Source organism: Carcharhinus amblyrhynchos, chromosome 26, assembly GCF_965287045.1.
Source record: "Carcharhinus amblyrhynchos chromosome 26, sCarAmb.v2.hapA, whole genome shotgun sequence".
Taxonomy (NCBI): Eukaryota; Metazoa; Chordata; class Chondrichthyes; order Carcharhiniformes; family Carcharhinidae; genus Carcharhinus; species Carcharhinus amblyrhynchos.
The window spans coordinates 22,195,420-22,223,019 of NC_137349.1; the positions used below are offsets into that span (position 1 = coordinate 22,195,420).

The 27,600-nt window shown below is 43.1% G+C and overlaps 1 long non-coding RNA gene across 1 annotated transcript; it reads left to right on the top strand.

The window, feature by feature from the left end:
- The first annotated feature begins 776 nt into the window (after positions 1-776).
- Positions 777-27,499, top strand: LOC145358645 (uncharacterized). Its single transcript, XR_013889500.1, has 3 exons — positions 777-899; positions 14,490-14,677; positions 26,951-27,499. It is a non-coding gene; the product is annotated as an uncharacterized LOC145358645 (long non-coding RNA).
- The last annotated feature ends 101 nt before the right edge of the window (positions 27,500-27,600 follow it).

Consider the following 27,600-nt stretch of genomic DNA (forward strand, 5'->3'; position numbering starts at 1 on the left):
TCATGTCTCCATCACACTCCTCCCCACTGGTCGTGCCTCCTGTGCCCAGCCTCAACTCAGCTTTTCGCACCCAGTATTTAATTGTCATGGTGTTAAAGGATGGTGATAGCAGTGTCTTCTGATCTCCAAGTTGTGGAAGAAGTAAAGCTCGCCAAGTACTTATATATGGGCATAAAACAGACTGTTCTAATTATCTGCTGGCAGGGCACTTAATTTGGAGTGGGGGTGTCGTGGAGTTGGGGGGGAGGTGGTGGGTTGGTTCAGGCAAGCTGACCTTTTGATGAAATGCAAATGAATGCAAATGTGGTTCCATAGCTCAACATGAAACTCAACCCACCTTTAACCTACCTTGAAAGTCAGGAGAACAAAATTCCAAGCGGATCTTTTGCCAGGAGGCAACTGACGTTTTTATTCACGTCAAATTTAAAGCTTGCGTCTGCCACGATTCCCACTTTTGGCAGGAGCGAAAAAGTCTGCTGCATGACTACTATACACTCTTTTGATCCCTTCAAAGTGTAGAGTGCAAATTCAAGTCAAACATAAGCCTTACCTCTTCACAGTAATAAACACAATGCTTGCACATATTGATAATGAACAATCAAGTTTTTAAGCACACCTTATGTTATATATATGGAGATACAGTCACCAATCACATTATTTTAAATAAAATTGATGGCAAGATGCATTATTTTTCACCTTCACATCCTTCACAACAGTTGCTATGGGAGTCTTGTTGCTAGCAACCAGTCAGGCAAACATTTCAGCTTATAGAGTTGGGAGTCTGCACCACTACAGCCACAGCTGACATCTGCCTTTCTTTGCAAAATGAATTTTTTAGATGACAATCTTTATGTTCCACGAAGAACCTTGGAAGCAGGCTTTCCATGTTCAGCTGACAGGTAAGGCAACATTCCTTGTTGGGCTTTATATCTCTGGACTATTTATTAATTGAAAAAAAAGAAATCTTTCATCTGGTGAAAAGCAAAAAAAGCAGATGGAGAAATTCTCTGTGAGCAACTTCAGCTGAGAAATTCAACACCTCTTCACATTTCTTTTTGGTATAACATCACAAATGGAGCCAGTTTCTAGGAGCAATCTCATGTGCCCAGTCCCCCCAGGAAGTGTGTTCACTGCCAATTTGAAATTCTATGCTTCTTGAAGATTCTATTTTCTTTTAGCAATATTATCAACTTGAGTTACTGCATTTAGTCTTCATAGAATCATAGAATCCCTACAGTGCGGAAGGAGGCATTTGGCCCATTGAGTCTGCACCGACCACAATCCCACCCAGACCCTATTCCCGTAATCCCATGCATTTACCCTAACTAGTCCTCCTGACATTAAGAGACAATTGAGCATGGCCAATCCACCTAACCTGCATATCTTTGGACTGTGAGAGGAAACGGGAGCACCCGGAGGAAACCCACGCAAACACGGAGAGAACACGTTTCTTCTGTGAACCATACCATTCTTTCCAATCTCTCTCTGCCAGAGCACTAAACCTTCCATTCAAATATAATTACTGCTAGTACTTCTTTTTCCCCAACATGCAGCATTTTACAATTTGCCACTCTTTCATGATCACTGAGTTAAAATCCTGCAACTCCATATTGTGGTTACTAACGCAAGATTGACTGCAGCGGTTCAAGAAGGCAGTTCATCACCATCTTGCCAATGATGCTGACAAGCCATGAAAGAATAAAAAATGATGACTCACACTGGTTCCATCTACCATCATTTACTCCATTCTATCGTTTTGCTGTTTCCTTTATTCTTCCAAAGAATTAATTACAATTCCTACCTGCAGATATTGACACGGTTTCCTGTAGTAGACCTACATCTAATACACAGTGGGCTAACCTTTCCGGCCAGTGGGATTGTCTGGTCCCGCTGTGAACAATGCAAAACACCATTGACATTGGCAGGACTGGCCCATGGTGAGCTGCCAACACGCTGCGCAGGTATGAGTGTGTGTATATGTGTATACTTGCGTGTGTGTGGGAATGTGTGAATGTGTGTATGCGCACGTGTGTGTGTGTGTGTGTGTGTGTGTGTGTGTGTGTGTGCGTGTGCGTGTGTGTGTGTGTGTGTGGTGATGGGGTGGGGGGAAGGGTGGAATCCTGTCCAGTGAATAGAAGTGGTTGCAGAACTGAACCTATACCCACTTACAACACTGAATCTCTGCCTTTAACTCCTGGGGCAGAATTTCCTGGCTGCGCTCACCCCAAAACCAGACAATCCCACCCGAGATCAACAGACATTTGCAAGATCCACCACCCCACTCCGCTCACTATGATCCCTGTGGCGGGCAGGATAGGAAAACTCCCCCCACTAATCTCTGTTTTCTTTCTTCTAAGCAATTTTAATCCAGTCTGCTATTCTCCATGCCTTGCCAAAAAAATTTTTGAAGCTCATGAACATCCCAGCTACCCTGTCAGTTATCTCCTGAGAGAATACTCTGAAGCTTATCAAGCATGAATCACTCTTTGCAAATCCTTGCTGGCTACTTCAAGCTATTTTCTCTCTCTATTTCAATTAAAAGCTTCAGGCTGCATGAATACATAGAGCGATTTATAAAAATAATAATGCTCCTTGAAGACAGCTTATGGTTTTGTCTCATAGTCAGATTTTCTTCCAAACATATTAGTGACTATCTATGAGCCAGCTGGTGTAAGAGCTGTGAGTATAATTCAAATATCAGGGCCGGAATTCTCCAAAAAAATTCAAAGTGCTGAATTCGGTGAAAAACGGGAGTAAATCCCACTGGTTTTTTTTGTGGGATTTTTAAAATGAGCATCACAGAGTGCTCCAGTGTGAATTTTGATGAAAATCCAGGGTGGGGAGTATTCCTGCTGGATAGGCCGACAGCATAATGCAGAATAGGCCACTGCCTGTGCTGATCTGTTAGCGGTGAGATCAGTGCATGCACAGTAGCCCCGCACTGCTGCTTCCTGATTGCTGGCCAGCTCCATGATCCACGACGCTGTCCCTCCAATCCTCACCACCCCCCCGCAAATCTCTGGCCTTCTGGACACCTCCAGGTCAGCTCCAGCCTGCCTCATCCCCCACCAGCCTGCCTCGACTAGCCCCGCACCTACAGTCCCCAAACCCCCTGCAGTTTTGGCCCCCCGCCACCGCCCGCAGCTCTGACCCCCCCCCGCCCCTGCAGGTCAACCCACCCCACCCCAATGGCCAGCACCTATCAGCCCTTCCCTCCCTCTGTCACAGGTCCCGACTGCAGAGTAGCAGCAAGACCCTCCCCCCCACTCCCATTGATCTCCCCCTCCACAGGCCCACCCTCCCAATAGGCCCCCTCCCCCTTGGCACTGCATGATTCTGTGCCCAGGTGTCCCCAGGGCATTGCCACTTTGCCTCTTGGGTAGTATCATAGGGCCAGGCTGCCAGCACCCCGTTAGTAGGGAACCGTTGTAAAGCCCAATAGGGTCCCGGGCTCGCTAATGATATTAAAATTCAATTATAAGTATGGAAATCAGCTCCATTTTTAAATATTCAGCATGAAGTTGACAATGCCGGAATTCAGGTGACCAGAGATGCGCAGAGGCTATGGTGCCTAGTAGGCAGCCCGCTAAACAGCAGTTGCTTATGTCTTCCAGACCACTGCATTGCTAGAGCAGCGTAACAGACTGGAAGAATCATCTTCCCAGTATATAGAGCAGCAGCTATTGCCTTGCTGTAAAATGCCATATGATGATTGTCAAAAAATTCTGGTGCAGTGTCACAAACAGAATAGCACATATGGCATATGATTTGGCAACTGTAATAGATCGAGGGCAACTCAATGTGACTTGAATCAACAAAGGCTTTATTGCCAATTAAAGAATAATATATATGCGATTGCTCTGTTCGATTCCCTGGCTCCAACTGCGAGTCCCTCCTCGACCTGCAGTATACGCCCTTCTGCTGATTGGCTCAACTTTCTGCTGGGACTACCAGAGGGTCCTTGCCAATAACATGGCCATTGGAAAACGTCCCCCCTTAAAGGGCCACACTACTACAGCAACTCAACCAATGGGGGCAATTCTCCCAAAATTGCTGAATTGGTGGGAAAACTATTGTAGATAACGACTGTTTTGTCAGTTCAGCTTCTCACCAAAATCTCTGTATTCAGTGCATTGCAGAGGTCCCAATCGTGAATATCATTAAAAACCCAGTGGGGGGCAGGGCCTATTTGCGCCAGAAGTTGACAGCTCCGGAACTCTGTGCATGTGCAGTGGCCCTGATCTGTCAGTCTCAATTGCTGGCCAGCCTAGGACCCTGCATGCTGCCCCTCCACAGTTCGATCGCAGCCCCCACAACAGTTCCCGGGCCAGCCCTGACTCCCTCCTGACCCAGACCACCCCGATGTCCAGCCCACCATCCCCAGCAGTGGCAATCCCATCACCTCTCTCACCCTGGCAGACACCCCCACCACCCCAGCCCTCCCACCCCGCCTCACTGACTCCTGCCCCAGGCAGACCACCTCCCAAGTCTGCCCCAATCACGGCCTCCATTCATCCCAGACTGATTGCCATGCAGCGTGGACCCCCCCACCACCGATCACCCCTAGGCCCTGCCCACAATAGGCCCCACCCCCCTTGGTACTGCCTGATGCCTGGTGGGTAGCGGCAAGGTGCCCCATGAGCATGGGCACTTTAGCCATTGGGCAGTGCCAGAGGGCCCAGGCTGGCAATGCCAGGGTGTCTATGCCCAAGGGGCACCACCCCTCCACCATCCTACACCCTGGGAGGCTGCGATTGCCTCTCCCCGCCCACCGCCTTCATTCCAGCAGGGTCTCTCGCTAATTCCCCAAATGTGGGGAGCTACACTGAACCCCATAGGAATGAAGTACTCCTGGTGTGGTAGGAGATTCAATCGGGACCAGCAAGTTCCCGATAATGACATTGACAACATATTTAAGCTATATTAAAAAAAGATTCAAATGACTTACCTGCCTTCTTGCCGGTTTCCAGTGTGTTCTGGCCTTTGACTGTTCTCTGGCTCTGGGAGATGCTCATGTGTTCCTGGCACATCCTGGAAATCCTGGAAAAAGGCTGGCATTGCGCACCTTCCAGCTCGACCCGCCAGAATAGTTGCCGGTCAGGATGGAAGAGTCGCTCCCAAAGTTTCTGGTAAAAACAAAATACTGTGGATGCTGGAGATCTGAAATAATGATGATTAATATTTAAGTCTATAACTGATAGGTATACACTTATTGCATATGACAGAAATAAATATGTTTTACATTCCTACATTGTAACAGTGACCATGCTTCACTGGCTGCATAGGTTAACAATATTGCCTTGTCTACAATACCATATGTAATATATTATGCCATCTTGTCTTTATATCCTGTGATGGACCACTAATTTTAAAACATGTACGCAGGTTGTTAAATGTAGAACTAGATATCATGTGAATACTCAATGAACAAGATATAAAATCTCAATCCTGCTTCTGTCAAGCCACTGTTGGAGTAATGGGTACAATTTTGGTCACTATATATCATACAAAGGACTTCGAAGAGCTGGAAAAATGCAAAATAGACTTTCAAGGACAATACTAGAATTGTATGGGAGAAGAGACTGGCTCTCTTTGCTCCTGGAAAGAGAGTGATCCTATAAAGGTCCTTAAAATTGTAAATGATTTTGATAGAGTTGATACAGAGGAAGTGTTTCTACTTGAAGGAAGGAGAAAACCAAAGGCCACCAAATATAAGATAGTCACCAAGAGTTCAAATAGGGATTCAGAAGCAACCTCTTCACTCAGGCAATGGTATGAACATCAAACTCACAACCAGTGAGAATAGTTGAGGTGATGAATATCTTTAAGGGTAAGTTAGATAAGCATATAAGAGAGAAGGGAATAGAAAGCATTGCTGATTAGAATTAAATGCAGCGTGGGGTTTGTGGGGTGGTGCAGAAGTGCCGGCATGAACCTGTTGGGCTGAAGTCTGTTTCTGTGCTATAAATTAATAATACATTGTGGGTGCAGGCTGACAATGATTTGTTTCCCTTTCAATCCTGCAGTAAATGAAAATAAATCGCACTTATTCAATTCCATTGCATCACCAATAGTTTGCATCTAGAAAAATAGTAATAAGTTAGAATGCTAAAATAAGCCAGGTATGAAGATAGGAAGGAATCTTCAGCGATATGTATACATATCTGAAAATAAATATTTAGACATGTATACATATCTTTTTAAGTAATGTTACCAATTGATCACTGTATTATTGTAAACAGTGTTTTTTGACCCTTAGGCAAAGTTAAGGGAACTAATCAAGGAAGTCTCAAGGAATGTCCTGGTGATTATATACACATTTTCAAATCCACGATGTGTTTTCAAAGTTATGTAAACCTGCTTTACTTTAGGCAAGACGCACTGATGGCAGTGTTGTTTTAGGTTAAACTGGAGCGGTATAAATTGTAATTTAAGATTGTGCAACTGAAAGGGAGTAAGAAGCCCATTTGTGCCAAATTAGGTCACCTGAGTGGAACAGCAAAAGCAATTGTGTCATACAATAAGCTTCTAAGGAACATGTAACACCAACCTTTTTTTTCTGTGAACAATAGTAATTACAATCGCTACTGGGAATTTCAAAGAAATATAATAAGTGAAAGAAGATTTGTTGGTTGAAGCCAATGTTGAAATAGGTGCTTGGAGAATTAGCTTTTTAAGATTTAGAGCCACAGAATAATCTTGATTTGATTTGATTTGTTATTGTCACATGTATTAACATACAGTGAAATGGATTGTTTCTTGCATGCCATTCAGACAAAACATACCATTCATAGAGAAGGAAACAAAAGAGTGCAGAATGTAGTGTTACAGTCATAGTTGGAGAAAGATCAACTTAATGCAAGGTAAGTCCATTCAAAAGTCTGACAGCAATAGAGAAGAAGCTGTTCTTGAGTCGGTTGATATGTGATGTCAGATTTCTGTATCTTTTTCCCAAAGGAAGAAGGTGGAAGAGAGAATGTTTGGGTATGCTGGCTGCTTTGTCGAGGCAGAGGAAAGTGTAGACAGAGTCAATGGATAGGACGCTGGTTTCATTTATTAACAGGAGAAGTAATAATCTTATTGCACCTAAACCATGTTTTGCCCTTCACTGAATCCTTTGCCTCGTTTTAAGCAGCAGAATCCTCGAAATACATGTGAGGAAATGATTTTCAGTAAATATTTACATACTGAAGCTTTATAAGTTATAACATATGTCTTAACCCAGAGCAGCTTTGAGACAAAAATACATTTTTTTATAGCTTTTACACAGCAACATCTTTGTTGCCATTAACATATTCCTTCAGAACTGAATGGATTACTGGCAATACATAATAGGTCCTTGTATTGAAGGCTTTAGCTTTCTACTTTAGCCTCTAGGATCTCAGCTGAAACAACAATGTCACTTCAGATCCATTTCCAAAATATGTTATTGCCACAGCCCATCTGTAAAATCAAATTACTCAGGAAGTGTCAGATTTTCCGGAACATGCCACACTGCTCATTTTCCAGCTCCATCATTCCCAGCTTTTCCTTTGATCTTTTTATATCACATGGTTAATTGCAAAAGACCAAAGAAGTATTTCCGTTGCATAATCTACAATAAAATAACATTGTGACTGAGTGATATTGCACAATTCAATCATCTTATTGATCAAGAGCTTATTAAATGACGGAGCAGGCTTGAGGAGCTGGATGGGCTCCTCCTGCTCCTGTTGCTCCTACTCCTTATGATTCTTTGTTCATCCTATGAATTATACAAAGTGGCAAAACAGGGGGCTGACATTTTGAATAAAGTATATTTATTCAGGTTTTGACTAACTTGACAGAGTTCTTTGTTGAAGTAAAGGACAGGATTGATGTTGTGTATATGGACTTTCAAAGTACATAGAGGGAAATATCTTCTGTTCTAGGAAATAAATTGGATGGTGAGAGCAGGAGTGACTTACGCTTGGGGAACAGGATGCTGGCTGTGTGCAATCCCATAATGTTCACCTCATCATATCTGCATTCACAAGGAGCATGGTGAATTGCACGTTGAGGGTGGGCAGGAGGTCACTGTCCCCACTCTTATCTAAAAGTGAAGTTTATTTATTAGTCACAAGTAAGGTTTACATTAACACTGCAATTAAGTTACTGTGAAATTCCCCCAGTCGCCATATTCCGGCGCCTGTTCGGGTCAATGCACCTAACCAGCACATTTTTCAGACTATGGGAGGATACCGGAGCACCCGAAGGAAATCCACGCAGACGCAGGGAGAATGTGCAAACCCCACACAGACAGTGACCCAATCCAGGAATTGAACCCGGATCCTTGGCACTGTGAGGCAGCAGTGCTCACCACTCTGCCACTATGCTGCCCCATCTAAGGTCCTGGCACCATATTTAAAGGGCACCCTGACAACCATTCACTCACGACAACTCAGGTGATCTGGAACCCTCGAGCAGACAAAGTAAAGCTCCACAATTCAGCAGTGTCTCCCTGATAGATTCTCCTTCTTCAGACCATACAGGAAAGGTGAGAGACCTTGTTTCCCAGAGGAGACAGCAGGAGACCCCCCTGTCTGACCCTGGTAGCCTGGATGGAAGTCGCAGTGGAGGTTAGCACTCGTGGGGGTCCACAAGAGAACTGTGCAGTAGAAAAACAATCTGCTGCACTCCACCAGCGTAAGTGGCATAGTCTACTCACTGCAAAGTGACACTCAAAAGGACAACAGGGAGCGTAAGTGTGCAAGTGCAGAGTGATGTCAGACAGGAGTTTGGGTTGCAGCATTCAGCAACAGATGGGACGTGGTTGTGTAGTGGACACTTCATGCCTTCAATGTTCCATTACTTACTGAACATCCAACCTGTTAATCACTTACTAGGAGGCTCAGGAGCTGGTGTAGGTATGCTTGTTTCTAAACTGCTCATGCATCCAATAGAATGGTACTCAACCCTTCTGTTTGAATGCATGACAAGAACGCACATAACGGGAAGGAGTGAGCGAAAACCAGCAGAGATATTCCAAATATTCGAGTCCTAACCACCACTGAGTAGGAGGCTGCAGAAATGGCCAGGGAGAAGTAGGACCACGCCTACACTGAATGTGTGAGACAGGATTCCCCCAGCAAGTCAATGTGGATCCTGACAGCCTGCAATTGTCAAATGTGTTAACAAAGTGAGACATTATTGGATAAGGGAGTGAAGTGGGAAATTTCAAATTAGTTAATAAGATACATAATAGAATACATTTAGACACTGACAAGACTACCAGTAAGGAGTTAAATGATCCTTGAAACAAAGTTAGTGAGCCAATGAGACTAATAAGTTACACATTTGTGGATGCAGTGAGAGAATTGAACAAATCAAATTTTGAAATATATATATATATATATATATAGATATTTTTAAATATATAGTATGAATCATTGCTCACTTCACCCAAAAGTGGTCTACCATAAGGGATGATGGTAAAGTCAAAGAGTTCAGAGCCAAAGGTCTGGGAACCCTATAGTTAGTGAAATTCTTATAAATTTCTAGTGAGGGAACAAATTTTGCGACATTATGAATAGGCTGAATTCATTGTCTAGACTTAGGATAAGTCCGTGCCTGGGTGCAGGACCACATATTCATCCAAGTTGGCAATGAGCCAGTGGGAACAACCACTTTGACCCTTATAGCAAGCATCTGGGGTAACCAGGCAACCAGGAAGCGACTTTAACCAAGATCTGTGTTAGCACCTGGATTAAATGGACAAATGAAATAACATTATACTGGATGGTAAAATGCAATTGTCCAAGGTGAATGTCAGAGATTATTATTGATGTGTGTATACTAAACATAATTGATTTTAAACTAATATAAGGAATAATTCATTAAAAAACTATTATTGATCTGTTTCTAATTGTAAATGTCAGATTCGTTGCAGAGGCTTTGTCATTCTATTCCAGAGCTACTTAACTCTTTTGGTGATCTCCAAGCAGCAGCTTGTTGTGTTTTTGTTAAATAAATGTTATGCCTTCATAGAGAGATACCTGCCTCATGAGTTTTGTATTGTCCATAGTTAAAAATAGTGCCGGCTATCTCAATTACCTCACAACAGGGAGCTTGCTTAAGCAATCATTAAATCTTTCTCTCCTCCATTCTAGTACTAGCTCCATCTCCAACCCTACCTCTGAGGATGGTGCCTCAGAATCCTCAGAGGAAGTATCATCACAGCGTTAACCTGCACCCTTCACCAGTCTATAAAGATATTCATCTGGAGTGCCTGTTCTAGAGTAGGCTCAGGGTCACAAGCTGGTGAGCACATCACTAACATGGGTCCACATCAGACAGAGGAAATGACAGCCGAGGTCTCTAACACTTGGAGGGCTGCTGGAGACCAAACCCCTGCTCAGCTCTATGCAGATGACAAGCCTCTGGACTCAGCCATGAGAGACATGTTGGAGTTGCAGAGACTGGCTGAGGAACATCAGGCAGAGATATCAGAGGCAATAGACCAAAGGAGGAGTCTATTCACATTCTGTCTGCTGTCACACTCCAGAATGTGAGCGCTTGGCTGTCTTCATGGAAAGGGTGATGTCACCTTGGAGACCCAGGTCCAACAGAACACACAATGGCTGTTGGGTATGTGCTTGGATCTGCAACCTCTCACAGTGCAGTGTGGCAGTAGCCAGGCAAGAGGGAACTGAGGCATGTCCACCTCTCTCCAGGTACCCCATCTCCTCAGGGTGTCGGGAAGGTGCCATCACACACCAAAATGAAGGAGTGCCAACAAGGCCCCTCAAGGGCATAGCCCAGGAGAGTCCAATGGTGTCTTGCCACTCATCCTCCAACTACCAGTGATCCCATTGCCTCCAACAGATCAGGCAGAGATGGGTGCACGTGCACCTGTGCAGGAGACCCTTAGCAGGCCAGGGTCCTCTAGACCTCAGTTCATGAGAGGATACAAGATTGTGCAAGACACAGCAGACACTGATGATCTGGGGCACTCTCCATGGGGAGTATTGGAGACCTGAGTGGTCCAGACATTGGAACCTCATTTTGAGGAGATCTATTGTTCACTCAATGGTTACCCTTGTGGAGGCATGTGCAGCATTGTAACTCACATTGGAACTACTCTGCCAGCCTGACCTTCTGGGGGTATCCATTTTCCCCGAGGAGCCAGCCCTGCAATCACTGAGATCCTTCAAAGAATTGTGGCACCTGTGATTGGTTCAGAATGTGGGCATCATGAAAGCGTCCTGGGAACTAAGAACAAACATGCAGGATTTGCCTTCTGTGATCACATATCAGCTACACATTGAAAGAATAGAAACTTGTTCTGTTGTCAAGGAACTCTCAAGGCCATATCTGTGAAGTTAATAGCCCCTTGCATTTGTGTGAAACCTGAGATTGCGAAAAATCCCAACACTCCTGCAGCTCTCAGTTCCAAGCTGGACTGATCAAACTGGTGTACTCCCTTGAACCGGACACATATCATCTCTTGGGTGCACTTACGTGTTGCTGACTGTGCCCTCAGTGGAGCCCTGAAAGGAGCCACTGTTAAAGAAGTTTGTGATGGTGACCTTTAATGCCACCAAGGTGGGAGTGCCTTCAAGCTCTTGCAGACGCATCATGGAGAAGCTGCCATGTGTGAGCAGCCACTTTCCAGGAAATGTTAAGGCAACTCTACATTATCTTTCATTCATCTGTAGGTAGCTGCACTACCTGTGGTATACCCAGGATTGTGCTAATGTTCACTATTGCACTGGTCCCTGGTCACCAGCATCCTGACTTCTTCAGGCTTTGAGACCTTGTTATCTCTCGCTGGTCAGTCCTTTGCTCTTCCTGGCCCTGGGCTAACCTGCTCTGAGTTCATCTCATTTGGAAGAGAGCCAATAGGGTTGCCTGGGGTATGCATCATCCAGGCATCAGTGGATCTATGAACAAATTGCACTGGTCTATTTAGTGAGCATTTCCTTTGAAGATTAACATCCATCTCAGAGCCACCAAACCAGCGCTAAGCCCTGTGCCTGGTTTCCAACTAGGCATAGATCTCCAAGCCCCCCAACTTCCAGGCAAAGGACACCTGGGACAACCACAGATGAGCGTTCCCCCCAGTGATACATGATTGTGCATGATGACATTAAATATTGACTGAGGTAATTACAGAAATGTGTGAGAACCCTGCCTTAGACTCTATTCAGCTTGCCTCCATTACCCTCTAGATTCTAAATCCTTGTCAGCCATGACCATTTACCTGAGAGGATTGAGATCTGAATTTAAGATTTTGCTGCTTTCCAACAAACATGCCCCTTGAAACCATCTATTACCCACCTCCCCATGAGTCTAGCACATCCACTTTATCTGATCCTCTGACTATGACTGTACCTTTTCCCTCCCAGTACCCTCATTCATATTCCAAGTCCAAATTTTTTAGTTCATGGATCATGCTTTTGATGATTACGGTGCCTGACCCCTTTAAAGGGTGAGCTTCCGGAAGAACGGGAAAAATTCATGTTGGCCTCATTGGTGGAACCAGAGGCATCCTGGGGAGGCAGAGGGCAAAAAGAGGTGCCCCATGGACAATGCCAGCCAGGCACTGCCACCCTGGCACCTTGGCACTGCCAGCCTAGCACCTAGGCAATGCCCACTGGGCACCTTGCCCACTGGGCAGTGTTAGGGCGCAGGGTCTATGGGGGGGTAAGGCCTATGGGGGTGGGGCCTATTGGAGCAGGACCTGAAGGGGCAATGCCCATTGATCGGGAGGGGGCTTGCTTCCACTCTGCAACACAATTGGATGGAGACTAGGGAAAGGGTTGTGATTGGTCTGAGTGGTTGGGGGGGGGTGACATCTTGGGCCATGTGGGGCTCACGATTGGCTGTGGGCCCCGTGATTGTGGAGGCGGGAAGTTTATGAAGCTGCCTGCAGCAGCAGGTGTCTGACAGCTCTCTGTCTGTCAGACCCCTGCTGTTGAACTTGCACATATGCAGCCTCAGAGGTCTGTGCATGCGTAATAACTCCCTGCAGGCTGCCTGGTGAATTAAGCCCAGCCCACTGCCTGCAACAGCTAGAAACAGTCTAGCCTACATTTTCAATGACTAAGTGCATGAGATTGCAAGCAAAAACTTGCCCAAAAAACTGATCAGGAACTCTTCCATTTTCACACTGGACACTTAAAATCAATCCCATAAAATTCCACCCAATGTATTTTGTAAAGGCAAGAGCTATTCCCTGCCCTAATCGCCCTTATCTGCAGCATATTGCAGACAATGGTAAGAAATTTGTGAGCTGCATTGAAACACCCTATGACATATGCAGCTCAACAGGCAAGCGCTAAGGGGGTCAGAATCTGAAACCATTATAGACTGGTGCATTGTGCTGATGCCGTGGCAATATTGCCAATATCATCGCCATTTGGTGCCCAGCAGAAAATCGCTTACATAGATGTTTGCAGGTAGGAGTACAGATGGAAAAGACAGTCAAGGGGTCAATGAGATTCTTGGTTTTGTATGTTCATCAGGCAAAAAAAGTCCTCCATTAGCAAGCAATAATAAACAAAAAAAACAACATTACAAAGTAAAAGTTGAATAAAGATCCTTGGTTACACAAACACTTGGGCCACAAGTGCTCCCCCGCTTCACCTGCTTCATATTTCTACCAGGTCAGCTGGTGAGCAGACCACCACAGCATGTTGCCATTAGTTACTTTGTAACATAATAAACAGGAGCAAAAATACAAAGGCAAGGTGGCGATTTTAAGACAATAATTACATTGTTCTGACAGTTTAATTTATAATTTATCACAGTTTCCGGCCGTCCATCAGCTTTACCAATCAGTTTTATGCCTGACATGAATTATACATTGAAATCATGTAATAAAAAGGAAAGTAGTTTGAAATGTTGTTCTTCTCCAGAGAGCAGATGATTCTGTTCATGTAAGTCTAGGAGCTCAAGTTATAATTGAGATGAAGTGATTGAATAATTCTAAATTATTTTTCACAAGTTAATAAGATTTTCACTATGTTGCCAGATCAAAACTCTTTAAAATCCATTTGGTTCCCACATAATGGTGGCACAGTGGTAAGCACTGCTGCCTCACAGCACCAGGGACTTGGGTTTGATTCCCAGCTTGGGTCACTGTCTCTGTGTGGAGTGTGCATGTTCTCCCCATGTCTGCATGGGTTTCCTCTGGGTGCTCCGGTTTCCTCCCACAGTCTGAAAGGCGTGCGGGATAGGTGCATTGGCCATGCTAAATTCTCCCTCAGTGTACAGGCACTGGAGTGGGGTGACTAGGGGATTTTCACAGTAACTACATTGCAATGTTAATGTAAGCCAATTTGTGACACTAATAAATATATAATAAATTTCCCCTCAGTGTGCCTGAACAGGCGCCAGAGTAGGACGACTAGGGGATTTTCATAGTGATTTTATTGCAGCGTTAATGTAAGCCTATTTGTGACACTAATAAACAAACTTTAAACACCTATTCTTTCTTTTTCTCAATCCTGAACTTCTTTTTGTTTCAGGTACCCACAGGCTGTGTGTGTAACAGCAAATGCTGCCCCTGTTATTAAAAATGCTGTTTATTGGAAAGCAACAGAAATGACTCCTGGACAGGTGTGTTTTACTGGAATAACACATCGCAAAAGCAGAGAAACTTATAACAGCTGGCTCAAGAATTATAGGGAAAGAGAGAAGGATAGTCTTCAACCTGGTACAGTAACATTTGAGTTTTAGAATGATTTGCAATATTCATCTTCTGGACTGAGTACTTAAGGATAAATATCACTAACACATCACATTATTATTATCACATTATCATATCATGCCTCTTTCTTTCTCTGTTCAGGTATCATGATCTATGAAGGCATTGGTGACCATGGACTATTCTAACATCCTCCAACATTTCTTCTCTGTAATTAGCTCAGTGGGACCATTGTTGCATTGTTCCATCATAACTTCCTGAGCATGTACAACACATCACTCACATTTGCTTCTCTCCCATGCCCAGTCATGCGTTGAATCCCCCATTGATCTCTCCATGGCTGATTCCTGGTCCTCATATATTTCTTGACAACATCATTCACAGAAACAACTCAACTTTCACATCTGTGCTGATACCATTCAGCCCCCATCACCTCTCCTAACCAGCTGACTGCTGTAGCATTGTCAGTTTGTCTGTTCTCAGATTTCTCAAAACTTTATTCAGCTTACACTTGGCAAAACCAAACATATCTTCTCCAGCCACTGGCAGAATTTGTATCCCCCCACCACTGATTCCTTTCTCTGGCTACACCAGACACCTTACAAAATTTTCATGCTGTTCAACTCATAGCTAAATGTCAAATGCTATACATTTCCAATTGTGGAACAATTGTTTACTTCCACCTCTGAAATATTGCACACCTAGTTCCCCCTAACCCTTACCTGGGTGGTACAGAGGTACAGTGGTTATCACTGCTGCCTCACAGCACCAGGTACTCAGGTTCAAATCCCACCTTGGATGACTGTCTGTATGGTGTTTGCACATTCTCCCCGTGTCTGCATTAGTTTCCTCTGGATGCTGCAGTTTCCTCCCATAGTCCAAAGATGTGTGGGTTCAGTGCATTAAGTCACGCTAAATTGACCCTTAGAGTCCCAAGATGTGTAAATTAGGGGGGATTAGTGGGGTAAATCATGGGAGTATTGGGATAGGGCCTGGGTGAGATGCTCTGTCAGAGACTTGATGGGTCAAATAGCTCCCTTCTGCACTGTAGGGATTCTATGACCTCAGCACATTTTTGTTGCCCTAGGTAACTATTCCAATACTCCCTTTGTTGGTCTCCAAATTATCCAACGTTTATAAAATAAAACATGCCCAACTATCATCCTAAATCTCTCCGCCTCTCCAACACTATTTCCTCTTTTAAAAATCAAAGTTTTCCTGGTTTTCATCCATCTTTTTGTCACATCTTCCTCACCTCCTTGGCTTAGTGTTTAGAGTGCTTACATCTATCCAAAAAGCACCCTGGGACCTCTTACATTAAAAATGCTATAAATATATGTGGTTGGGATATTACCAGCCTTCTCGTTGGCAGAATTTTCCCATCTCGCTGCAGTGAATGGAGATTTGTTTGGGCATCAAATTCTCCAACCTTGCTGCAGCGGGAGTGTGGCATGTAAGGCTGGTAAGATTGCGTCCATATTTATATATCTGTGTTTTTTAAGTGAAGGTTGCATTTACAACCTAAGTGATATATCACATTCCTAGCTACATTATTTGACATGATTTATAATTTTTGAACAGTCACCACTACCTCCTTCCCATTGATTCGTTATAAAATTTGGGGAAAGTGGCTCACAATCAGAATGGAGCCCATTCAAACCAGTCCGATGATGACTGTGTGTGGGATACCTGTCAGGCCAGCAGAAGCATTGCTGGACACACATCTGAAACAATATCCTTGGATCTTCTGCAGGCAAGGTGTTTCAGACCTGCAGCCTAATGTACAGTGAATAATTTAACTAAGCCAAATTAAAAAAAACAGAATGTAATGTTCAACAATGAAAACAGAAAATGTTGGGAACACTCAGAATTTGTAGAGAGAAGATTAATATTTCACGTCAAATGACCTTAAAAGAACAGTTTAAATTGTCACAGAATAATTGAAAAGCCATTTTATTGGCAGTATTATCAGCATTGTCAGGACTGAGCCATAGCAAGGTATATCAAATTGGAGATTGGGTAAGTGTGTCCGGAGAGATCTATGTAATTCGAATAGCCTCGATTCACCCCTCGTGGAGGGCAGTACATTTTACATCAAAAAGCAGGACTGGAAACAGGACAGGTCTGCAGCTGGACTCCCAGCTATCAGCTCCTGAAGAGCAGCAGATCGAAGGTTTGTAGTGAAAAGAACATCCCCAAAGATTGTCCTGGATGGGGAAAGAAAATCTAGATGGCTCCTCTTTCATTTTTGATTTGATTTGATTTATTATTGTCACAGGTATTAGTATATAGTGAAAAGTATTGTCTCTTGCGCACTGTACAGACAAAGCGTACCATTTATAGAGAAGGAAACGAGAGACTGCAGAATGTAATAGTTACAGTTACAGCTAGGATGCAGAGAAAGATCAAGGTAGGTCTATTCAGAAGTCTGATGGTCGCAGGGAAAAAGCTGCTCTTGTGTCGGTTGGTACGTGACCTCAGATTTTTGTATCTTTTTCCTAATTGAAGAAGGTGGAAGAGAGAATGCGAGGGGTCCTTAATTATGCTGGCTGTTTTGCCCAGGCAGTGGGAAGTATAGACGGAGTCAATGGATGGGAGATTTGTTTGTGTGATGGATTGGGCTACATTCATGACCTTTTGTAGTTTCTTGCGGTTTTGGGCAGAGCAAGAGACATACCAAGCAGTGTTACAACTGGAACGAATGCGTTCTATGGTGCATCTGTAAACATTGGCGAGAGTTATAGCTGACATGCCAAATTTCCTTAGTCTTCTGAGAAAGTAGAGGCGTTGGTGGGCTTTCTTAAGTATAGTGTCAGCATGGGGAGACCAGGACACCTTGTTGGTGATCTGCACACCTAAACCTGAAGCTCTCAACCCTTTCTACTTTATCTTTCTACTGCCTTTGGATCTCCTACAAACCATCTGGCTGGCAGCTTCCTCAGGCAGTTCTCCAATGAGGCATGCAAACTTCTCGCAAACATTTAGCCGAAGACCAAGTATGTTCCTGTTCATCATTAAAACGCTAAGATTACTTTGGGGAGCCTCAGTAAATCCGAGAGCAAAATCTTGGATCTGATGGGTTTCTGAACCTTACCTTCATCACTGTGACTAGAAATTGGTATCCCCCAAAGCACAATGGAGTGTAAGATCCACTCTGAAATGTTAGCAAATATTCAAAAGATCATTTCTCATATAGAATGAGCGTGATGTATCACCAAATTCTCATTTACCACAAAAGATAACAGTTTTGGCCCCAAATGGGACAAGAGATTAAAAGGTTAACTTGTAACTTTTTGACATTGCCATGGGAGGAGGGCTAGAATGGTGTGTCATAAGCCCATCCTTTTATAAACAGAAAACCAGAAACACATAGAGGTGGACATGAAGGACAGAGAATGCACAGAACATCACAAAAAAAGTGGAGACCTATGATGGGATTTAGAAAACTACAGAACAACATTGTCACAGGGAAAGCACAAAGAGAAGAAACTAAATAACATAGACACATAAACCAAACTAGAAAAGGATAAAGACATTGGGTAAATTTAAATTCTGAGGCTGTGACCACTCCAGGTCTCATTGGCATGTGGCGAGTGAGCTCCATCACTGAGTGGGCATCGTACTGCACCAATGTCAGGTTACCCTGCAAGGGGAAACCAATCAATAGAGGAGGAGGCTGGGGCATCAACAAACCACATTAACCACATTATTCTTGCGGAGGACAGCCTGGCCCTCAAACATAATTTTTCACTTACAGCTTTAGATCCTCACAATTATGCTTCAAGAGTTCACTGTGGTCCTATGCATTGGACTCCAATCTGCATATACTAATGATGCTCCTGTCACAAGGCCCTAGTAAATATTGCACTAGACTGGACACGGGGCGGTAAGTTTACCACTTCTATTTTAACTCTGTTACTGCATTAAAATCAGTCCTATTCAGTCCTAACCACAGAGCACAGTTACATATATTTGCATTTGCCTTTTCCAATATAACATGAGCATTAACATAAGTAATTCATTGGTCTCACTAAAACTTAATGCTCAGGTTTATTCAAATACTATGATCTTGCAACAGGATTGTTAAAGTTTCACTTATGGTGTAAAACAGTGAGGCCACATGTAGATCATCGGGGCTAACGACACATATGAGGGTGGCATGGTGACACAGTGGTTAGCACTGCAGTCTCACAGCGCCAGCGGCCCAGGTTCAGTTCCAGCCTCAGGTCACTGTCTGTGTGGAACTTGCATGTTCTCCCAGTATCTGCATGGGTTTCCTCTGGGTGCTCCAGTTTCCTCCTACGGTCTGAAGATATGCAGGTTAGGTTGGTTGGCCATGCTAAATTGTCCCTTAGTGTCGGGGGAATTAGTGGGGTTAGGGGGATAGGGCAGGGGTGGATTGTGGCAGCCTTGATGGGCTGAATGGCCTCCTTCTGCATTACAGATTCTATGATATTATTCATCGTTGCCCATACGCAGGGTTGCCACATTCTGCTGATTCTTGTCCACATAGCTTTTCATTTGCAAGGGCAAAGTGAAGTGAGGTGCGTGCCAATTTCTCACAACATTGACTGTGAAAGCCATGCGCTCCCTCTGAGTCTAATCAAATCATAAATATTTGGATTGCTTTTACCATTTGAAGTTGATAGTTCTATTGATATATAAATCATTCAGCATTTTCTATATTGGCTTGTATTTAATCTTATTCATGGGGTCATGGTTAGTGAACAAGCCTGATTTCAATCTTACAGTCCACTGAGATGCAGGAGGGCCACTCATGCAGCCCACTCACTAGCCTAGATTGCCCATCACTGGAGCACCTTGAATATGATGTGGAGATGCCGGCGTTGGACTGGGGTAAACACAGTAAGAAGTCTCACAACACCAGGTTAAAGTCCAACAGGTTTATTTGGTAGCAAAATTTATTTAGAAGCACCTTGAATAGTCAGGACTCTCAGAGCAGCAAAACAATGTTTTATTTCTATCATTAGGTGGCAGTAGTGCAACATGAAAGTATAAGAAAACAATTCTCCAGAGTATTTTAATCAAGTGGTCATTATTGATGTGTTTCACTGCATGCTGATCCAAGATAATCTATCATCCTCCTGAGTTTCAAACCAATGAACACAGTACATCACAAATCTGGGGATTTTACTCCAACATAAAATAAAACAGAAAATTGTTGGATAAATTCAGCAGCTCTGGCATCATCTATGGAGTGAGAAACAGAGGTAGTGTTTTGAGTCTGTGCGGCTTCTTCAGAGCTTGGACTTTTTTCTAGATAGTTTTTTTTTCAGGTATGGCATTCCACAGATGGATCATCACAACTTAAGTCCCAAAAACTGTCTTTGCCTGAGTCTGCAAAAAAGCATAAAATCTGCACACCTACATGTGGTCAGACACATGTAGATTAAAGTACAAATTCTGTTGTTTCCCACCGATTGTCTCGTTTGAACACTGGCCAACGGTTAGGCTCCAACTATTCAAAAGAGGGGTCTTCAGTATGCAATCACTGTCAGAGCTTGGAAGAGCACTGGCATCACCTGGCGAACCACAGTGATGTTGATGAATGTTAATATCACTTGGGGATTTTCATAGTAACTTCTTCGCAGTGTTAATGTAAGACTACTTTTGACATTTATAAATAAACTTTAAACTTGTAGGGCAATGCTTCATTACAACAGATGCACGTTGTAACTGCATTGGAGGATTATAATCAGAATACACAGTAAGTGTTGTAAGGTTACAAACTGCACAGCGCCCATATGATATTTAAGCATTTTTGTGCAATTGTCAGTTAAGTTCACTTCCCACATCTTGCAATTCAGGTAGTTGACTGAGTGCTCATTCTATGGTCATTGACCTAGTTCAACATGCAATGACTGTCCAGTGGATCACTATGGACTATGAAAAGCACCAGAATAATCTGGACTCACTCGCATGGGATCGGTGCACATGTGCTTCATTCAGCTTTACAAAAACATTTCCAGCATCAGTGAAACAGATCATTTTGCTGGGTTTTGCCTTTCCCATCTAGAATGAGCATGGTAAGAAGGCTCACAACAGTAGATTAAAGTCGAAAAGGTTTATTTGGAATCATGAGAAGGAGCAGCGCTCCGAAAGCTCGTGTTCCCAAATAAACCTGCTGGACTTGAACCTGGCACTGTGAGACTTCTTATTGTGCCTACTACAGTCCAACGCCGGCATCTCCACGTCACATCATCACGTGCGACTAAAATGTTAATATCATCGATATATACCAGAGAAAAAATGCACAGCTGAATTCGCCTGTTGCTGGAATCTAGCAAAGTTATTCTTGAACTCAAAAGGTTAGACTGTGATGCACGTAACATTGACTTACCAATACCTGCCAATAGTTTTTTTGTCAGAATATTTAGGATGGAATGGTGGCACAGTGGCACTGCTGCCTCATAGCGCCAGGGATCTGGGTTCAGTTCCAGCCTCAGGTGACTGTCTGTATGGAGTCTGCATGTTCTCCCCTTGTCTACGTGGGTTTCCTCCAGGTGCTCTGGCTTCCTCCCCCAGTCCAAAGGTCATTGAATCTCTACAATGCAGAAGGAGGCCTTTCAGCCCATCAAGCCTGCACTGGCATCAACCCCACCCAGGCCTTATCCCTGTGACCCCATATATTTAATCTCCCTGGCACTAGCTTCATCAGGTGACTCACCTGACGAAGGGGCAGCGCTCTGAAAGCTAGAGGATTTTGCTATCAAATAAACCTGTTGGACTTTAACCTGGTTTTGTGAGATTTCTTGTTGTGTCACAATTTGAACCCAGGTCCCCAAATCCTGCACTGGGTCTCTGGATTATGAGTCCAGTGACAAAACCACTGAACCACTGCCTCCCCAAAATATGGAATGTTTTCCTTTATTGGACAAGGTTAGAATACAAAAAGCAGGAATGTATTGCTGGAATTGTATAAAACGCAAGTTAAGGCTCAGCTGGAGTTTTCATACAGTTATGGCTACCACATTACAGGAATGACACTGAAGAGAGTACAGCCATTACAAGAATGTTGCCAGCGCTTAAAAATTGCAACCATGAGGAAAGACTGGGAAGGTTAGGCTTATTTTCCTTAGAACAGAGGAAGATGAGGAGTAGTTTGAATTGAGATATACAAATTTATGAGGGGCCTAGATAGAATAGATAGGAAATATTTGTTTTCCCACATGTTGGGGGGGGTGCAATTACAAGGGGGCAGAGGTTAAAGGTGATTGGGAGAAGGATTAGAGGGGATTTTAGGAATAACTTCTCTCACCCAGAGTGTGGTAGGTATCTGGAATTCGCTGCCTGGATTGGTGGTTGAGGCCAAAGCCCTCAACTCATTTAAAAGACACCCGAATGTGGTGTAACCTGCAAAGCTATGCACCGGGTATTGGAAAGTGGGATTAGAATGGACGGCTATTTTCTTCAGCTGGTGCAGGCATGATGGGCTGAATGTCTTCTTTCTGCACCATAACTTTTTTTATGGTTCTGTGGAGTGGCATGAGGTATAATGATTGATGCATTAGATTTGTAATACTTAAGTTTACCACATGCATAATCTGCATAGCCTAGTTTTTCCAAGAACAAACAGCAACCCTTTCAACATCTTTTTAGCTTGCTGTTTCAGTGCGGCAGCTAACTGGGCTGATTTAAAATGTCACCCACAGAGCAATCAGTTTGATCCTCAGATAAGATTTTTTTTTAATTAGCTTCCTCCTCCCTGTTCTCTTAAGCAGTCAAAGCACAGTGTTATTTTCATATAGGTAATGTACCATATCTACATGACATCTTATCGCTTGCATGGTTGGATAACTTGTCTATGTAATTGTAATGACCTTAACAAAGCCAAGACGGTGGCCTCTTTGGAGTATGAGCTCCTTGATTGAGATAATGATTGTCTGCCAAATCAGGAGGTCTCACTTTTATATATATTGAGGAGTGTCAAGGGACTGACACTCCGGATTTTGACTTTGTATCTGAAGCACAATTAGGAGTGGAATTGAGTTTGTAAATAAAGGGAATCTGTGCAGGGATACTGGCCTCTGGGGGTTATTTCAGTAATGTATTTCATTGCCTTTCAATACTAATATGTATGAGTCTGCCTAATGAGTCTATAACTTGCTACAACTCATGGAAGCACAACTTCTGGAGATTTTAAAAGAAAGAACTTGTATTTATATAATACCTTTCATGATGAAGCAAAACAATCAATTATTTTTGTCATTTAGTCAATTCTGTTATGTGGGAAAACTGCAGGCAATTGGCAGATGAAGTCATATAAACAGCAAAGAGATAAATAATCCTTTAATCTCATTTTGGTGCTGTTAGCTAAGGAACAATTCTGCCCAGTAATTATCGAAAATGTTGACCTGACCACCTATCAGCAGATTGAATGGTGAAATAATACCTGGTCAGATACTGTGCCCAAATTCAACCCAATGCTAATAGTTAGACTTTAAATGAGTTAAAGTCTTGCCCAATATCATAGAATCATAGAATCCCTACAGTGCAGAAGAAGGCCATTTGGCCTATTGAGTCTACACCAACTCAGCATCTTACCCAGGCCCTCACATTTCACCCAGCCCCCTGCCTGCCCAATCCCCATAATCCCTAATCCACTTTACCTACATAATTTGAGACACTAAGGGGCAATTTATCATGGCCAATACAGCTAGCCTGCATAGCTTTGGACTGTGGGAGGAAACTGGATCACCCAAAGGAAATCCACGCAGACACGGGGAAAACATGCAAACTCCACACAGATAGTTACCCAAAGCGAGAATCGAACCCCAGTCGCTGGTACTGTGATGCAGCAATGCTCACTGTATCACTCTGCCACCCTATCATGAAACTGTATCAGAACAAAACAGCCCATTCCTGTGGCTATATCTGTGTTTTTTAAACTGACATGCACAATGGCAGAAAGAGAAAAGACAATTTTGTGACACAATTTACTCAGAAGTTGTACTTAGCAACTTCTGGGAGTTAAAGTGTGAGATGAAAATAATGCATGTGTTGTTCAATACCGGTCAGGTTCTTCACAAAAGTAGATATCTAAATGAATGTGTAATTATATTTTTGAGTGTTCAACTGCTGCTCAGAAGAGTATGATTTAAATTCCAGGTTACATTGGCATAATGGTGAACTTAAGTCTATTTAGAGATAAAATGGCTGAATATTACAAAAGAGATTCTGATGAATCAAAAAGAGTATCATTAGGCTGAGCTGTCCCCCTCTGAGGAGGACAATATAACACAAAGGCAGCAGTATATTGTTCACCTGTGTTCAAAATCATGAGATCGCTAGGCAGAGTAGATAAACATAAGAACATAAGAAGTAGGAGCAGGAGTAGGCCATCTAGCCCTTTGAGCCTGCCCCGCCATTCAATAAGATCATGGCTGAACTGAAGTCGCTCAGTTCCACTTTCCCGCTTTCTCCCCATAACCCTTAATTCCCTTGCCTACCAAAAACCTATCTACCTGTGACTTAAATATATTTAGCGAGGCAGCCTCCACCACTTCAACAGGCAGAGAATTCCAGAGATTCACCACCCTTTGAGTGAAGAAGTTCCTCCTCAACTCCGTTCTAAACTGCGCCCCCCTTATCTTGAGACTGTGCCCTCCAGTCCTGCTGTCCTTTCTGAGCGGGAAGAATCTCTCTACCTCTACCCTATCCATCCCCTTAAAGAGAATCTCTTCCTGCTCGTAAAAGGATTAAGAACTAGAGGGCACAGATTTAAAGTGATTTGAAGTAAATGCGATGTGAGAAAAATGTTTTCACACAACAAGTGGTTCAAGTCTGGAAATGTGGTGGAAGCAAGTTCAATTGAGACATTCAAAAGGACATTAGATGATTACTTGAATAGAAACAGGGGTATGGGGAAAAGGCAGGAGAATGGCATTAAGCCATGATGCCTGTTTGGAGAGCCGGGTGCAGACATGATGGGCCAAATAGCCTCCTACTGCTCCATAATAATTGTGTGATTCTGTGATGTTGGTAAAGTATTTTAAAAGTTAATTTCTGGGTTACAAAGCTCTGTTTCAATTAGTTATATTTTGAGGTATCTGATGTTGATATTTAAGTTCTAATTTGCACTCCGTTGTATAACTATATGCAAAGTCAATAAGAGAAACTGGCAATCCAGAGAAAAGTGATTACAATGGGAAAAGGAAAGACCCGAACTAAGTGGCACAGTGACACAGTGGTTAGCCTCACAGCGCCAGGGACCTGTTTCAATTCCGGTCCCAGGTAACTGTGTGGAGTTTGTACATTCACCCCATGCCTGCATGGTCCAGTTTCCTCCCACAGTCCAATGTTCCAGGGACAGAGCCGGAGTGGGATGCTCTGTTGGAGAGTTGGTGCAGATTCAATTAGTGTCTTGTGAATGGACCCCCATCCTATCCATGATGTCTTCAACAAGAGTGGTTTGCGAAGAAGGGGCATGTTGAATGTTCAGCAGAGTAAATATGAACTGACTTCATATAAAAATTTTTGTTATATAGTCTTTGCTGTTGAGATGAGAGAGAGCTGTTGCTGTGACTCTTCACTACTTACACGGTATCTATCCAGGTGGAGAGATATACCTGTGCCTAGATAAAGGATTTGGTGAGTATAGAGCATGGAATTGACATGCATTGTGTTACACTTCTAAATGTTATCAATACTGCTGTGACTAGGATTACTTAGAATACTCCTTTCACTACTTTTAAAATTCTAGCATATATGCTCATCTATGTCACCACCTCCGCACTATGTTAGAATTAAAACTCAAACATGAACAGGAACTTTCACAGGAAATTGGGTTTGTACTTAAAAATATAATTGCAATGCTATAGCGAGAAAAAGGGATATTGATGTTATTGTACATCAGTTTTGTGTGAATTGTAGTTAAATAGTGAGTACTAATCCAAGGTTTATTGCTTTTGTGTATTATTTATATTTTAGATATATAGATAAAGGAGCAGGCTGAAATTTGTAACTTAAAACCATAAGTGAGCTAACACTAGACTTTACTATCCCCATCACCTGACTATCTGATTTTTGACAAGTGGCACTAATCAGAGACCAATGGCTTAGTGGTATTATCACTAGATTATTAAACCAAAAACTCAGCTAACGTCTGGGGACCCAGGTTTGAATCCTGCCATGGCAGATGGTGGCATTTGAATTCAATAAAGAATACCTGGAATGACAAGTATAACAATCATAATGAACCAACTGTTAATTGTCCATAATACCCACCTGGTTCACTAATGTCCTTTAGGGAAGGAAATCTGCCACCCTTGCTTGGTCTGGCCTACATGTGAGCCACAGCAATGTGTTTAACTCTCAACTGCCTCCTGAAATGTCCTAGCAAGCCATTCAGTTCAAGGGGAACTAAGGATGGGCAATAAATGCTGGCCAGCCAGCCACACACGTGTCCACGGATAAATAAAAAAAATGGTGACTTAAATATATTTAGCGAGGTAGCCTCCACCACTTCAACGGGTAGAGAATTCCCGAGATTCACCACCCTTTGAGTGAAGAAGTTCCTCCTCAACTCCGTTCTAAACTGCACTCCCCCACCTTTATCTTGAGGCTGTGCCCTCTAGTCTTTCCTTTCATGTTATTTTGGTCTTTGTGACATTCTGCAAATGGATTTTGGCCTTTCATTTTGGCTTGCCAATTTTAAAAAAGTTAATATACCAAGATACAAGGCATTTTTTTCTCTCTGTCTCTCAACAAAGTTTAATGCCAATGATTTCACTATTCATAACCATTTAGAGTTCCTCCCATCAGCCAATTGATGGAAAAGCATCTGAGAATGGCTTAAAAATCACTGCTGCCTCACAGCGCCAGGGACCTGGGTTCGATTCCCAGCTTGGGTCGCTGTCTGGGTGGAGATTGCATGTTCTCTCCATGGCTGCATGGGTTTCCTCTGGGTGCTCCAGTTTCCTCCCACAGTCTGAAGATTATACTGGTTAGGTGCATTGACCATGCTAAATTCTTCCTCTTTGTACCCTGACAGGCGCTGGAGTGTGGCAACTCGGAGATTTTCACAGCAACTTCATTGCAGTGTTAACGTAAGCCTACTTGTGACAATAATGAGTACATTTTAAACTATTATTCTGGCTGGAAGAGTAGCCCTGGGACAGTTGCAGAAAGTAACTGCTGTAATTGAACTCAATTTCGGTTTAACATCTTACTCTTCCCAACAGTGGTCAGTCTTTACTAGAGGAAAGTAAAAGTGTTATCCAAGACCGCGGTATACTAATTTGATTTCTCTTCTTTTTTCAGTTGCTGATCTTTACAAATTTGGAAGCAAATAAAAACTATAGGCTTCAGAGGTTATAATTCATGTAACTATTGAGTCTCTTGTGCTCATTGGCATTCCACTAATGACTGCTCCATTCTTGGAACTTCCTGTTTAAAATCCACATTTGGAAGATTTTTCAACATGATCAAAATGTTCTCAGAAATGGTTTAGATACATGAACTTACCAATTGTTTTGCTTGATAATGCCTGTGTGGCATTCTTGGCTTTGAGTGTGTGTGAAAAAGGAAGAATTGCAAGGGTCAAATGGGTTTGGTGTTTTAGATGCTGACTGGCAATCACTCCACGAAGCCTGCAAGGTCTGATACTTCCATCCGAACAAGTCAAGACATCAACACATCAGAAGGTTGCATTTCCCATGGACGCTCATAACAAGCTGGATCAGGAGCCTGCACTAACCTCATTATGACTGTATTCATACCAGTCTTTTGTAGCTGTCAGTGATCTTATTCTGTTGATTTCAATGTTGAGCTTTTCTGCTGTGGGTGCATAATGTCAGCAAATAAAAAGAAAGTAACACATTTTTGTTTGTGCTGTTAACTTCTAACATCCATGCTAATGCTGTTGACCGCTCTCTCAGGGTGTAATATAATTATATTCTAAACAGAGACAT